The sequence below is a fragment of the Bos grunniens genome, chromosome 7 (genome assembly GCF_055505025.1).
Source record: "Bos grunniens cultivar Pamir isolate PY7600 chromosome 7, Bosgru_T2T1.0, whole genome shotgun sequence".
Classification (NCBI taxonomy): domain Eukaryota; kingdom Metazoa; phylum Chordata; class Mammalia; order Artiodactyla; family Bovidae; genus Bos; species Bos grunniens.
Window position 1 is genome coordinate 92,266,429 of NC_141171.1, and position 15,338 is coordinate 92,281,766.

The window sequence follows — 15,338 nt, forward strand, 5'->3', positions numbered from 1 at the left end:
ATTAAATATGTCTCCAGTCCACTCACACTTGTATGCTCCTAGACAAGTATTTGACATCTTCTCACTCTTTAGACCTCAACATCCTCTTCCCTGTCCTAACTCAGCTGATCATTTTTTTTCCTTCACTGAAAAAAAAAAAAATTGAAGCAAAGAACTTCCAAAGAATCCACCATTCACATTCCCCAGTACATAAACTTGAATACTCTTCCTTCCTGCCTGATGTTATTCATGCAATTTCCAAACTCTTTCCACAGTGAAAGTCTGAATTTCATACAATTTCCCATCTTTCATTCCTCTTCAAGGGCATAGCACCAGAAATTCTGCCCCTCACTTTCTCCTGTAACATCAACTACTCACTGTGAGCTACTGGTGGCTCAGCCAGTAAAGAATCCACCTACCATGCAGGAGACCAGAGTTTGATCCCTGAGTTAAGACAATCCCCTATTGGAGAGCAAGGCAACCCACTTCAGTATTCTTGCCTGGAGAATTCCATGGACAGAGGAGCCTTGCGGGCTACAGTCCATTGAGTCACACAGAGTCAGACGCCACAGAAGTGACTGAGCACACACAGCACTCATTCTTTGCTAGACCATTCTCATAAGCATATGGGAAATAATATGCTGATTATTGTAATAGTATTTGTCACATCTTAGTACAAACTTGTTTTTCATCTTTTTGCTCTCTTCTGCAAAACTCAAGACTTTTCTATTCTATATATAATTCCTCTACTCCCATTCTTTATTAATGTTACTTTAATCTGGACCACCACCACTACTGCCAAATTCCTCTCTTTGGTCACAACTCCATAATTTCAGTAGTACACCCACTGATCAATTCCGAGTCCCTGTTCTACTTAGATTATCAGCAATCCAGAGCTGATTGCTCTCTTCCTTGAGACATTTCCTTCACCTGAGTTACAGGTCACAGTCTTATGATTTTCATCCTTCTTGACTATTGCCTCCTTCTCTATCTCCTTTACTCTATCTCCTCTTCTCCTAAACCTCTTAATATGAATGATTCCCAGAACTCTTTCTTTGATCTACTCTTTTCCATCTATGACTTCCCTGGTGGCTCAGACAACAAAAGTGTCTGCCTACAAAGTGGGAGACCCAGGTTCAATCTCTGGGTCAGGAAGATCCTCTGGAGAAGGAAATGGCAACCCACTGCAGTATTCTTGCCTGGAAAATCCCACGGATGGAGGAGCCTGGCTATGCCTCATTCCTTGGTGCTATCCCATTATTCCATGGCTTTAAATAGCATCTATATGCTTATATTTCCAGCTCAAATATCTCTCCTGAATTGATGACCTGACACAAATCATGTATATTTCTAATCGACAAATCTAATATATGCCCAAATCTGATCTTCTCTCCCAAATCTGTTCTACCTACAGTCTTTTAGACTCCAGTCAATGACACCTGTATCCTTCAGTTATTTAGGCGAAAACCATGTTTAATCTATCTGCAAATCTCATTGGCTCCACCTTCAACTATCTAGGATCTAGCACCTGTTACTTCTCAACTCTCTGCTACCATCCTCATCAGAGCTCTATCTTCTCTCATCACCATGGCAGGTCTCCCAGCATGATAGTTACCCCTCTTCCTGATAGTTTATTAATACTACAGCAAAACAGAACAATACAATGTAGTCATGACCATGTTCTATCACTGTTAAAACTCAGTAGTGAAATGACTCTCCATTTCAAGTTAGAGTAAAAGCCAAGATCCTTACAACAAAACCTAAAATTCCCGACATAAACTAGAACCCACTTCCTCTCATTCCCATTTTCCATTCTTCTCCCTCTTACCTGTTCATTCCACTCTATCTCCACTTAATTGCTTGGGGCCATTGCTCTAGCTATTTTCTTTATCCAGACCATTCTTCTTGCAGATATTCATTAAACAAATATTTTTCTTTCAAGTCTTTGCTCAAAGCTTGTAATGTGGCCTAGGAAAAACATTTTAAGATGAAAATTGAACTTCTTCCCCCCCAAACTATTGATCCTCTTCAACCTGCTCTAATATCTCTTTATATCTATGACACTTATCTACTTATTATTTGTTATATGGTTTACAAGCTTATTACATTTATTTTTAATTTTTCTATTTACTCTTATCACTAGACTATAAATTTCAGAAGGAACCAGGCATTTTCTGTTTTATTAACTGTTGTATTACCACTTTTCAAGACCACACCTGACACTTATTCATGAATATTTATTGAAGAACTTTGGTTTAAAAAATAGCAGGAATGGAAAACATATGTATATCTCATGTCTTTTGAAAGTTCTCATTAAATATTTCAAAATACTTTTGGTTTGCAAATCTTAGTTTTAAACCTAAAATTTCAGTTAAATAATCCACTAGTTTCATTTCTTCAAATATTTATTAAACACTGTCCCTGCAATAGCAGAGTCTAATTTCAAGGAATTCGTATTCAGAGAGAAGAGAGACAAATATTTACCATAGCATAATAAGTGCTATGATAGAGTTATGCTCAGGATATTATGCTGCTGCTGCTGCTGCTGCTGCTAAGTCGCTTCAGTCGTGTCTGACTCTGTGCGACCCCATAGACGGCAGCCCACCAGGCTCCGCCACCCCAGGGTTTCTCTAGGCAAGAACACTGGAGTGGGTTGCCATTTCCTTCTCCAATGCATGAAAGGGAAAAGTGAAAGTGAAGTCGCTCAGTCCTGTCCGACTCTTTGCAACCCCATGGACTGCAGCCTACCAGGGTCCTCCGTCCATGGGATTTTCCAGGCAAGAGTACTGGAGTGGTTTGCCACTGCCTTCTCCAGAAGAATTCTCTACCAGCTGGCAAAAAGAGGGTGTTGAATTGGAGCAGAAGTAGGAGGTGACATTTAATCAGTTAATACAGAGCAGCAGTGGTGGTATAGTCACTAAGTCTTACCTGACTCTTGCTACCCAATGGACCATAGCACCCCAGGTTCCTTTGTCCACAGGATTTTCCAGGCAAGAATACTGGAGTGGGTTGCCATTTTATTCTCCAGGGGATCTTCCTGACCCAGGGATCGAACCTGGGTCTCCTGCAGTGCAGGCAGATTCTTTCCTGACTGAGCTACCACAGATAGCTGATACACAGTATGTGCATCCTACATGTCAGGTGTAGTGAGAGTCAAGGGGTAGAAATTGTTCCAGCAAGCTGATTCTGAAGTACCTATATGATATCTAAGTCACAATAACTTGTTGACTTTTCTATGCACAGGGTCATGAGCCCAACAGAGCTGTTTGGGCTGGAAATCATCACTATATAACTATTGCTTGAAGTAGTAGGCATTTGTGAGCTTTCTTAAAGAAACAGAGCTATAGACAGAAATTAGAAAATATAAGATCTATCATAATTTCTAAAAACATATGCTTTATTAAGTACATAATTCAAATCAGATAAACATTAAAAAATAATCTTAGAAATGAGGAGGGGAAAAAACACACAGCATATACCCTCTTCCCCTCTTCCAATTCTGCCAGATAAACTTTTCTAAGTCTTTGAAAATTTTTTCTGAATGTGTATATATCTTATAGAGCTAATTTTAAATATTTTATAGAATACATAGTTGGATGACATTTAAGAATTTTAAGTGTATTTATTAGGATTACATATTTTGTGACAATCTTTTTCTAATATGTTTTATTTCATAAAGTGATACACCACTCCCTATATACTATAAGTATACATTCAGATCTTTGATAGTTAAAGCTTATCAATAACAGACAACAAAGGTAGAGTGTAAACTTCCAAGCTATCCATATAATATAGTATTTAAAATAAAGTGAGTAGGTCAGTTAAAAAAATAGGTCCTGTCAGGTGGAATTAAGTTGATTCTGGCAGTTCAAAGGTCTCATGGAGAACAATTGGGAGAAAGTGATAAAACATATAAATCATTTGTTTGAAGACATTGGAGAGATGCTGAGGCACCAAGAACTGGAGGGTCTAAAATTCCAGAGAGAGGAGAACCTTGAAAGAATGAGCTGACTTTCGCAGCTGCTTTTACTATGGGGCTTTTGCCCACGCTAGGCTTGAGCAGGACACTGAGAATTGAGGTTTTGAACTAATAGAGTGTCACTTCCAGGAAACAGAAAAACCAAAAGAGCTTCTGATTAAGATTCACACGGGAGGCTAAAGTATATGGCTGGGCTTTACCTCAAAGGACTGACCAAATTCTGGGGCTTTACAGAGTAGGCGATTAAAAGCTAAAGCATAAAATCTCTGAAAAGTAGGTTGCGGATTTTATCAGCTTCATAAAATGAAAGAGTATGAGACCTGCCAAGAGAATGGGGCCACAATTTCTAGGACTGAAAAATAAAATATCTGAAATTCATATTAAACAGTATCAACAGAATGTTAGAGACAGCAGAGAACTGTTCGACAGAAAGAAAATGTGCAGGTTAGCAGAATATATCCAAATGACAAATAAAAGCAGGGAGGAGGAAAGATACATTAAAGACTAGAAAAGGCATAAGAAGAATGTGGGAAAAGTGAAAAAACTCTAGCATATAAATAACTGGGCTCCTAGAAGGAGAGGAGAGAGAGAGAGAGAACAAGAAATTAGGGGCAGGGGATGGGCAGAGAATGGGGGTGGGAATGGGAGACAAAGAATCTTTGAAGAGACATTGGCTACAAATTTTCCAAAACATAAAAGACATCAGCCCTTAAATTTGAGAAGTCTTATGAATACCATGCAGAATAATTACAAAGTTATACCAAAGAACACCCTAAGAAGACTGCTCTAAAGCAAAGACAACTGAAAATTAATCAGCAGTGAAAATGAAGTTAGAAGCACCCCAGACACACACACAAAAGTCTGAGTCTAAAGACATATTTTTATATGTTCTGCATAATTGCATTTTTGTATAAAAAGTTTAAAAATGGATATTTGCAATCTTTAGTGCTAAAGTCATGAGGGAGGGCAGTGACTAGAAAAAGGTGCAAGTGGTATCTGGGGTTTAGTAAAGTTCTAATTCTTAATCTTGGGGCTGGTTTCATAGGTGTGCTCATTTTGCACAAGTTCATGATAGACGTTTAAGATACTTTACTTTACTGTATGCATTTTATACTTTACTGAAAGCTATCACTTTAAAAAAAATGGATACTGTAGGAGCAGAATACAACCCCAGACCAATGGGGTGGATGGAAAATGGAAGAATCAACAAAGAAAGTTAGATTTGACCATTGGGATTGTCTACCTGAAATATGACTCAAAAACAACAATAACAACTTGAAATGATCATAATTATTAAATAGCCTTAGGAAGTTCTGTGATAAATATAATTACCTGTGAAAAACATTTTGTTACAAAATTGTTAAACCACCCTGCATTTTGATTTCTGGATACCAGCAATGCTTTAGCTAACACATTTTGAGTTAGGTAAGAATTTTAAGATTTAACGTTCTAAGAAATCAAAAGGAAGCAAACAAAATAATCATCTCATTTTTAAAGTAATAAATACGTACAATTTTATGATTTTTTACATAGTGCTGCCAAGTATATAATTTTCTAGTTGATTTCCTTCTTTTCAGTCTTTCTTGATTGTTTGACAATTTTTAAATAATGGTATTAGAATTTGAGTGAAATTGTGAAGTGCACAAGTCAGTGGGTGTGTATATATTTAGGCATAGAATTAAGATGGAAATTTTTGTAAAAGGATGTAATTCTAGCTTACTTATGGGGATTACAGATATGGTACAAGATAAGAGATGTGACAGAAAAACTGGTTCAGCAGCAATAATAGTAGGTGACATATTAGCAATATAACTAAGTGCCAACCAAAGTCTTTCACAGTTACTATGCCAGGACTAAAATAGAAATCAGACACATGTTTCTATCAGATGGGGGTTCGTTGGTAAGATGCAGCTATTGTCATCAGTGCAGAAACTGAAGATAGATTTATACTTGAAGAGGTTATAGCATCTTCTGATGATCTAAATTCAAGTTTCACTTTAAATGACACAATGCACCTATTAATGAGATGTCAAGTGATTTTGGACACCTTGCCAAGTGGTGATTCTCAAAGCATATAACAAAAATCTCTACATATTCATTTCTTTTTAATTCAATTAATTCTTAGGAAGTACTGTAAAAAAAAACTGTTGTCTCTCAATATTTATTCCTCCTTTGTTTTTTAACAATAGAATTCCAATTTTTGATGGGCTATCATGCTTTCAGTTAAAGACTGCATTTCCCAGCTTCCTTTGCAGATGTAGCTATATGACTGAGTCAGTAAGATGAAAATTCAGTATTATATACTTGAATAATGGGAGTCATTCTTTACCTCTTCATCTCTTATGCTGACTTCTAGAACATACATATGAACTGGAATTCCACTAGCTACCCTGGAATCCATGGGCACATCCTAGGGGTGATAAAGAATGATCTAAAAGGAACTTAATATCTGAAACAGTTTTGGAGCTGCCAGACCAGCCCTGTTCTGCCTACTTTAAGGAATTTTAGACACCAGAGAAAAATTAACTTTTTAGCTTATGATTATTTAGAATAGGTATGATATGAAACTAAACCTAAATCTGATGCAAGTAGTAATACATATTAAATATAGGAAGTGGTGTGTGCTTGCTGTTCAAAAAAAAAAAAAAAAATACAAAAGAGAACTAAACCTCACTTTTGCGCAATGGGGGGAACCTCATAATTTAGCTTGAGTGGAAGTATAGGCATTGTTTATGCTGTTCTCCAGTAAGTGAAAAAGGGTACTTCGGTCAGAAGTACAATTTAACCATATTTTTCTGATATTATCTGCCATAATTAAGAAGTTAAATAAAAATTAAAACTAAAATAAGTGAAGATCTCATTGGATAAAATATCTAGACCACCCTATGAATACACTAGACAACTGAAGAGTGAACTCAGATAATCACTCCCACTCATTAAACGTAGTATGTGGGATGTGTGATCTTTGTATTGTAATCTAATGACCACATGGAGACAAGCCTAATCAGTTGTGGACAATAGGAAATGCCAAACCAAACTGGCCACACCTTAATTCAATTCATGTGGTTATATAAATCTGTGATTGACACTTAAAATAAGAAAGTCTTAGAACTATGATTCTCTTCTTGGGATCACCACAAGAACAATTCTATATTCTCACCTTTCTGCCCTCTTGAGTAGCACTTACAAAACAAAAATCTAAGATATAACTAGATGTATGCTCAGTCACTCAGTTGTGTCCGACTTTTTGCAACGCCATGAACCTGTAACTCGACAGACTCCTCTTCCTATGGAATCTTCCAGTCAAGAATCCTTGAGTGGATTGCCATTTCCTACTCCAGATAACTAGATAAATCCAAGATAAAATTGACTCCAACACATAAGAAAAAAATACCCTAGGATTTTGCAATCCATGCATAATTGGCTTTTGCTCATGACCCTGAAAAATCAATCCTTTGAAGTTTGTTTCTCAGTGAAAGTATGTAGTATTACTTGGGAGGAAACACTCCCAGTTCATATAGCTTTAGGACAGGAAGTCCAGTAGGAGTTCGGTTATTTTGTAAACAAACCACTTAAAAGCTTATTATAGCTTCACTGACTACCCTAAAGCCTTTGACTGTGTGGATCACAACAAACTGCAGAAAATTGTTAAAAGAGATGGGAATACCAGACCACCTCACCTGCCTCCTGAGAAATCTATATGCAGGTCAAGAAGCAATAGTTAGAACTGGACATGGAACAATGAACTGGGAAAGGAGTTCCAATTTTCCAAATTGGGAAAGGAGTATGTCAAAGCTGTGTATCGTTACCCTGCTTATTTAACTTATATGCATAGCACATCATGTGAAATGCTGGGCTGGATAAAACACAGGCTGGAATCAAGATTGCCTGGAGATATATCAATAACATCAGATATGCAGATGACATCACCCTTATGGCAGAAAGTGAAGAGGAGCTGAAGAGCCTCTTGATGAAAGTGAAAGAGGAGAGTGAAAAAGTTGCCTTAAAACTCAACATTCAAAAAACTAAGATCATGACATCCGATCCCAAAACTTCATGGCAAATAGATGGGGAAACAATGAGAGACTTTATTTTGGGGGGCTCCAAAATCACTGCAGATGGTGACTGTAGCCATGAAATTAAAAGACGCTTGCTCCTTGGAAGAAAAGTTATGACTAACCTAGACAGCATATTAAAATGCAGAGACATTACTTTGCCAACAAAGGTCTATCTAGTCAAAGCTATGGTTTTTCCAGTAGTCATGTATGGATATAAGAGTTGGACTATAAAGAAAGCTGAGTGCCAAAGAATTGATAATTTTGAACTGTGGGGTTGGAGAAGACTCTTGAAATCCCTTGACAGCAAGGAGATCAAATCAGTCCATCCTAAAGGAAATCAGTCCTGAATATTCATTGGAAGGACTGATGCTGAAACTGAAACTCCAGTACTTTGGCCACCTGATGTGAAGAACTGACTCATTGGAAAATATCCTGATGCTGGGAAAGATTGAGGGCAGGAGGAGAAGGGGACAACAGAGGACAAGATGGTTGGATGGCATCAGTGACTCAACGGACATGAGTTTGAGTAATCTGGAGATGGTGAAGGACAGGGAAGCCTGATGTGCTACAGACAATGGGTCACAAAGAGTTGGACATGACTGAGCGACTGAACAACAACAGCAACAACATAGCAAAAGAAATGAAGAACTAACACTTTCAACTTTCTATATATATATATAGACGGTGTATAATTCTGTTACATATATGAAATCACTCTACTGCTGAAAAATCCCTATTTAGGCCTCATTCTGTAAGTGAATTCTTCCCACAGACATATTTAAACATATACCAAACATGCACAGGAATAATATTTCAAATATCTTCACTTACTATAGGCACTCACACTTTGCCTTGAAAAGTACTCTAGACTTTTCTATTCTCTAATTCTGATAAAAAAAATGCTCTTGGGTCTCTAATTTCAACACCCACTGTTGATTCAGTGACTCTGGTCAGCTATATGTCCACAGATTCTTTTCAATTCCTCCCAAAGGAGAGTGGGTCTATTTCCCAAGCCATTGCATTTGGGCTAGTTTTATGATTTGCTTTAATGAATAAAATATGACAGGATTGAGGTTGTAAAACTACTCTACCCTGGACCTCAAGTCTTTGGCTTCTGGCAATGTTGCCCTAAGACTGACATGTAAGGAGCCAGTCTAAACGACTGTTGATAACAGTCCATGAAGTACTGAGACTCTCCAGCCAACAGTCTACACCATCGGCCATCTTGGACATTCTAGCCCATCATATTCTCCAGTGAAATGTAATTTCCTGAGAATTGCAAGAGGCAAACCAAGAGGCAAACCATCAACAAAGAAAGTTCCCAACTCAGGATGAATGGTAAACGGTTCCTGTTTTAACACATACAATTTAACGTTGGCTTGTTGTGAGGAAGACAATTGATGTAGTTAGTACCTTATCTTCCTCTCTCACAGTAGACTCCCAGATTGATGACTTGTCTTTGGGCCACCGAACTTAGTTCTGGCTTTTTTTCAAATATCTATTACTAAAACACAACTTGAGGATAACTTTTGCCCCATCTTCCTGGTGTGCAGCCATGGTAAAGAGATCTCACCCAGGGATCTATCTTTCTAGCCCTGTACCTGTCCTGTTTATTGTCTACCTCCTTCTCTGGGTTGCTGCTCTCTGTACGTACCAAAATGGAATCCTTATATATCAGTCAGATTTACTCAGTAAATTTCCTCTTTCTTAAAAAAAAAAAGGTTAATTCTGTACTTAAAAATGGCCATACAAAGATGAATAAACAAAGACAAAATTCATACCTTAACTACAGAGAATTAACTAAATAAATAATTTAACAATAAATATGTAATGTAATAGATATTAACTGACATACCAGAAATTATAAAATCTTGAAGTATACATGTCCTGTGGTTTGGGAGCTAACTACCAAGCTTTCCTCAACTGGGGATTGGTGAAGATTTTAAATTTAAGTCCTCAAATACCTTGGAGAAGGAAATGGCAACCCACTCCAATATTCTTGCCTGGAGAAGCCTATGGACAGAAGAGCCTGGTGGGCTAGAGTCCATGGGGTCACAAAGAGTCGGAGAAGACTGAGTGACTAACACACACACACACACAAATACATAGGTCTTCATTATGCTTTGATTAGAATCAGTTCAGTTCAGTCGCTCAGTCGTGTCCGACTCTGCGACCCCATGAATTGCAGCACGCCAGACCTCCCTGTCCATCACCAACTCCCGGAATGCACTCAGACTCACGTCCATCGAGTCAGTGATGCCATCCAGCCATCTCATCCTCTGTCGTCCCCTTCTCCTCCTGCCCCCAATCCCTCCCAGCATCAGAGTCTTTTCCAATGAGTCAACTCTTCGAATGAGGTGGCCAAAGTAATGGAGTTTCAGCTTTAGCATCAGTCCTTCCAAAGAATCCCAGCACTGATCTCCTTGAGAATGGACTGGTTGGATCTCCTTGCAGTCCAAGGGACTCTCAAGAGTCTTCTCCAACACCACAGTTCAAAAGCATCAATTCTTCAGTGCTCAGCCTTCTTCACAGTCCAACTGTCACATCCATACATGACCATGACCATCCATACATAGCCTTGACTAGACGGAACTTTGTTGGCAAAGTAATGTCTCTGCTTTTCAATATGCTATCTAGGTTAGTCATAACTTGCCTTCCAAGGAGTAAATGTCTTTTAATTTCATGGCTGCAGTCACCATCTGCAGTGATTTTGGAGCCCCCCAAAATAAAGTCTGACACTGTTTCCACTGTTTCCCCATCTATTTCCCATGAAGTGATGGGACCAGATGCCATGATCTTCGTTTTCTGAATGTTGAGCTTTAAGCCAACTTTTTCACTCTCCACTTTCACTTTCATCAAGAGGCTTTTGAGTTCCTCTTCACTTTCTGCCATAAGGGTGGTGTCATCTGCATATCTGAGGTTATTGATATTTTTCCCGGCAATCTTGATTCCAGCTTGTGCTTCTTCCAGTCCAACGTTTCTCATGATGTACTCTACATATAAGTTAAATAAGTAGGGTAACAATATACAGCCTTGATGTACTCCTTTTCCTATTTGGAACCAGTCTGTTATTCCATGTCCAGTTCTAACTGTTGCTTCCTGACCTGCATACAAATTTCTCAAGAGGCAGATCAGGTGGTCTGGTATTCCCATCTCTTCCAGAATTTTCCAGTTTATTGTGGTCCACACAGTCAAAGGCTTTGGCATAGTCAATAAAGCAGAAATAGATGTTTTTCTGGAACTCTCTTGCTTTTTCCATGATCCAGCAGATGTTGGCAGTTTGATCTCTGGTTCCTCTGCCTTTTCTAAAACCAGCTTGAACATCAGGAAGTTCACGGTTCACATATTGCTGAAGCCTGGCTTGGAGAATTTTGAGCATTACTTTACTAGCATGTGAGATGAGTGCAACTGTGCGGTAGTTTGAGCATTCTTTGGCATTGCCTTTCTTTGGGATTGGAATGAAAACTGACCTTTTCCAGTCCTTTGGCCACTGCTGAGTTTTCCAAATTTGCTGGCATATTGAGTGTAGCACTTTCACAGCATCATCTTTCAGGATTTGGAATGGCTTAACTGGAATTCCATCACCTCCACTAGCTTTGTTCGTAGTGATGCTTTCTAAGGCCCACTTGACTTCACATTCCAGGATGTCTGGCTCTAGGTGAGTGATCACACCATCGTGATTATCTGGGTTGTGAAGCTCTTTTTTGTACAGTTCTTCTGTGTATTCTTGCCATCTCCTCTTAGTATCTTCTGCTTCTATTAGATCCATACCATTTCTGTCCTTTATCGAGCCCATCTTTGCATGAAATGTTCTCTTGGTATCTCTAATTTTGTTGAAGAGATCTCTAGTTTTTCCCCTTCTGTTGTTTTCCTCTATTTCTTTGCATTGATTGCTAAAGAAGGCTTTCTTATCTCTTCTTGCTAGTCTTTGGAACTCTGCATTCAGATGCTTATATCTTTCCTTTTCTCCTTTGCTTTTCGCTTCTGTTCTTTTCACAGCTATTTGTAAGGCCTCCCCAGACAGCCATTTTGCTTTTTTGCATTTCTTTTCCATGGGGATGGTCTTGATCCCTGTCTCCTGTACAATGTCACGAACCTCATTCCATAGTTCATCAGGCACTCTATCTATCAGATCTAGACCCTTAAATCTATTTCTCACTTTTACTGTATAATCATAAGGGATTTGATTTAGGTCATACCTGAATGGTCTAGTGGTTTTCCCTACTTTCTTCAATTTAAGTCTGAATTTGGCAATAAGGAGTTCATGGTCTGAGCCACAGTCAGCTCCTGGTCTTGTTTTTGCTGACTGTATAGAGCTTCTCCATCTTTGGCTGCAAAGAATATAATCAATCTGATTTCGGTGTTGACCATCTGGTGATGTCCATGTGTAGAGTCGTCTCTTGTGTTGTTTGAAGAGGGTGTTTGTTATGACCAGTGCATTTTCTTGGCAAAACTCTATTAGTCTTTGCCGTGCTTCATTCCATATTCCAAGGCCAAATTTGCCTGTCACTCCAAGTGTTTCTTGACTTCCTACTTTTGCATTCCAGTCCCCTGTAATGAAAAGGACATCTTTTTTGGGTGTTAGTTATAAAAGGTCTTCATAGAACCATTCAACTTCAGCTTCTTCAGCGTTACTGGTTGGGGCATAGACTTGGATTACTGTGATGTTGAATGGTTTGCCTTGGAAACGAACAGAGATCATTCTGTCGTTTTTGAGATTGCATCCAGGTACTGCATTTCGGACTCTTTTGTTGACCACGATGGCTACTCCATTTCTTCTGAGGGATTCCTGCCTGCAGTAGTAGATATAATGGTCATCTCAGTTAAATTCACCCATTCCAGTCCATTTTAGTTCACTGATTCCTAGAATGTCGACATTCACTCTTGCCATCTCTTGTTTGACCACTTCCAATTTGCCTTGATTCATGGACCTGACATTCCAGGTTCCTATGCAGTACTGCTCTTTACAGCATCGGACCTTGCTTCTATCACCAGTCACATCCACAGCTGGGTATTGTTTTTGCTTTGGCTCCATCCCTTCATTCTTTCTGGAGTTATTTCTCCACTGATTTCCAGTAGCATATTGGGCACCTACTGACCTGGGGAGTTCCTCTTTCAGTATCCTATCATTTTGCCTTTTCATACTATTCATGGGGTTCTCAAGGCAAGATACTGAAGTGGTTTGCCATTCCCTTCTCCAGTGGACCACATTCTGTCAGGTCTCTCCACCATGACCCACCCATCTTGGGTTGCCCCATGGGCATGGCTTAGTTTCATTGAGTTAGACAAGGCTGTGGGCCTAGTGTGATTAGATTGACTAGTTTTCTGTGAGTATGGTTTCAGTGTGTCTGCCCTCTGATGCCCTCTTGCAACACCTACCATCTTACTTGGGTTTCTCTTACCTTGGGCATGGGGTATCTCTTCATGGCTGCTCCAGCAAAGCACAGCCACTGCTCCTTACCTTGGACAAGGGGTATCTCCTCACTGCCACCCTTCCTGACCTTCAACGTAGGATAGCTTCTCTAGGCCATCCTGTGCCCGTGCAGCCATAGCTCCTTGGACGTGGGGTTGGTCCTCCCGGCCGCTGCCCCTGGCCTCGGGCGTGGGGTTGCTCCTCCCGGCCACTGGTTTTATCCTCTCAACAAATTTTAATCTTCTAGTTCTCAAACTGATCTGTTAGTTGCAGAATAATCTTGGCCTATCACTAATTGTTCAATTCCTAGTCTGAACTTCATACAGATTATCAACCAAGATACCATGGTATAAATGTTTCTGATCCTGAATACTGGTGAGTACATCCATGTAATTACAATAAATATTCCTATAATGTTCCAGGATTCTGCAAAAGTTTCATTGAAAACAACATTCATGAAGTGACTGATGGAATTGTGACTCTAGAGGTTCCTATAGTGTTTGCTTTTCTATCAAGAAAAATGTAATAGATTGATTGTGGCATTGGAGAGTTTCTCCTTGACTCAGTTTCTCTCTTAACTGTCACTTTTTATTCATAATCAATTACCTGTAGATTTGGTTCAAAGCATTTTGTCACATAACCACATATATCCTTACAGACAATTTAGTCTTTCACCTATCAGCTGCTTCTTCTAATTGTCTGCCATTCCAAATTCAACTATTTAACCACTACTTAACCACTGTTACATTTTTGTGAAATTCCAGTGTGTAGCTAAAAAAGTTAATAATATTTTTAATATCCGTCTCTTCTTCTGTTAGTCAATCCTTAAATACTTTCTCCTTTCATGGACCACAGAGACTATAATCTACTATACGTTTACTAGAGAATCATGTAAACAATTCACAATTTTTACAATCCTTTGGCCAAAATGAAGTAATATACAAAGTCTAGAAATACAATGATTTTTTTTCAAAATAACTTACATTTTGTGTGTTCAATAACAGAAAGACAAAATTAGACCATTCTGCAAACTTCCGTTTTGCACATCTGGGGCAATTTAACAATCAATGCTGCCCCACTTGTTAAGTTAATTCCTATTTCTTGTCAAGGAGAGGATATAATGCCTACTCTAGAGTAATGGTATGGTAATTCTACATAAAGTCAGACTTGTGATTTTTTTTAATAGGGTTCTGGAACCCAATATCCACCATAGGAGTCAGGGGTGTTTCCCACACCAACAAGCAATCCTGACACCAGCTGAGAGTCCTAAATTTAACTCAATTCTGACATTACCTAGGATAGAGTTAGATTCCACAGGTTGCGGGTTTTCCCCTTACCCTGGGACCCTCCCACCCCAACACACACTCATTCAGATGCCAGTCTCAAGTCCATGTTGCTACCTGCACTTTTGACCAGCTGGCTATACATTAGAGGGTCCCAAAACCCCACTCAACCCTTCAGCTCAATTAATTTGCTAGAGTCACACTCAACTCAGGGAACCCGTTCACTTACCAGATTAGTGGTTTATTACAGAATATAACTCAGGGAACAGCCAGATGGAAGAGATGTACAGGGCAAGGTGTGGGGAAACGGCACAGAGCTTCCAGGCCCTTACTGGCTGTGCCACTGTTCTACACCTCCACCAACCCAGAAATTCCCAGCTCCTGTTGGGTTTTTAGAGGCTTCACTACACAGGCATGATTGATTAGATCATTAGTCACTGGCCATTGACTGAACATCTAGCCCCTTCTTCCCTCCCCAGAAATTAAGGGATGGGGCTGAAAGTTCTATCCCTCTGTACTTTGTTCACCTGGCAACCCACCCCACACTTAGGTGCTTTCCAAAAGTCACCTCATTAACGTAAACCAAGTTATGGTGGTTAGGGATTTGTTATGAATACTAATCCTTT

At 39.2% G+C, this 15,338-nt stretch overlaps 1 long non-coding RNA gene across 2 annotated transcripts in view; it reads right to left on the reverse strand.

Moving 5' to 3' along the window:
• Positions 1–15,114, reverse strand: part of LOC147369966 (uncharacterized) — an 88,647-nt gene extending 73,533 nt beyond the window's left edge. For both annotated transcript variants that reach the window (XR_015168247.1, XR_015168248.1), the window contains exons 1-2: positions 14,942–15,114; positions 1,808–1,947 (exon numbers count right to left, since the gene is read on the reverse strand). This is a non-coding gene — a long non-coding RNA (uncharacterized LOC147369966). The remainder of the gene's footprint in view (positions 1–1,807; positions 1,948–14,941) is intronic.
• Between the last annotated feature and the right edge of the window lie 224 nt (positions 15,115–15,338).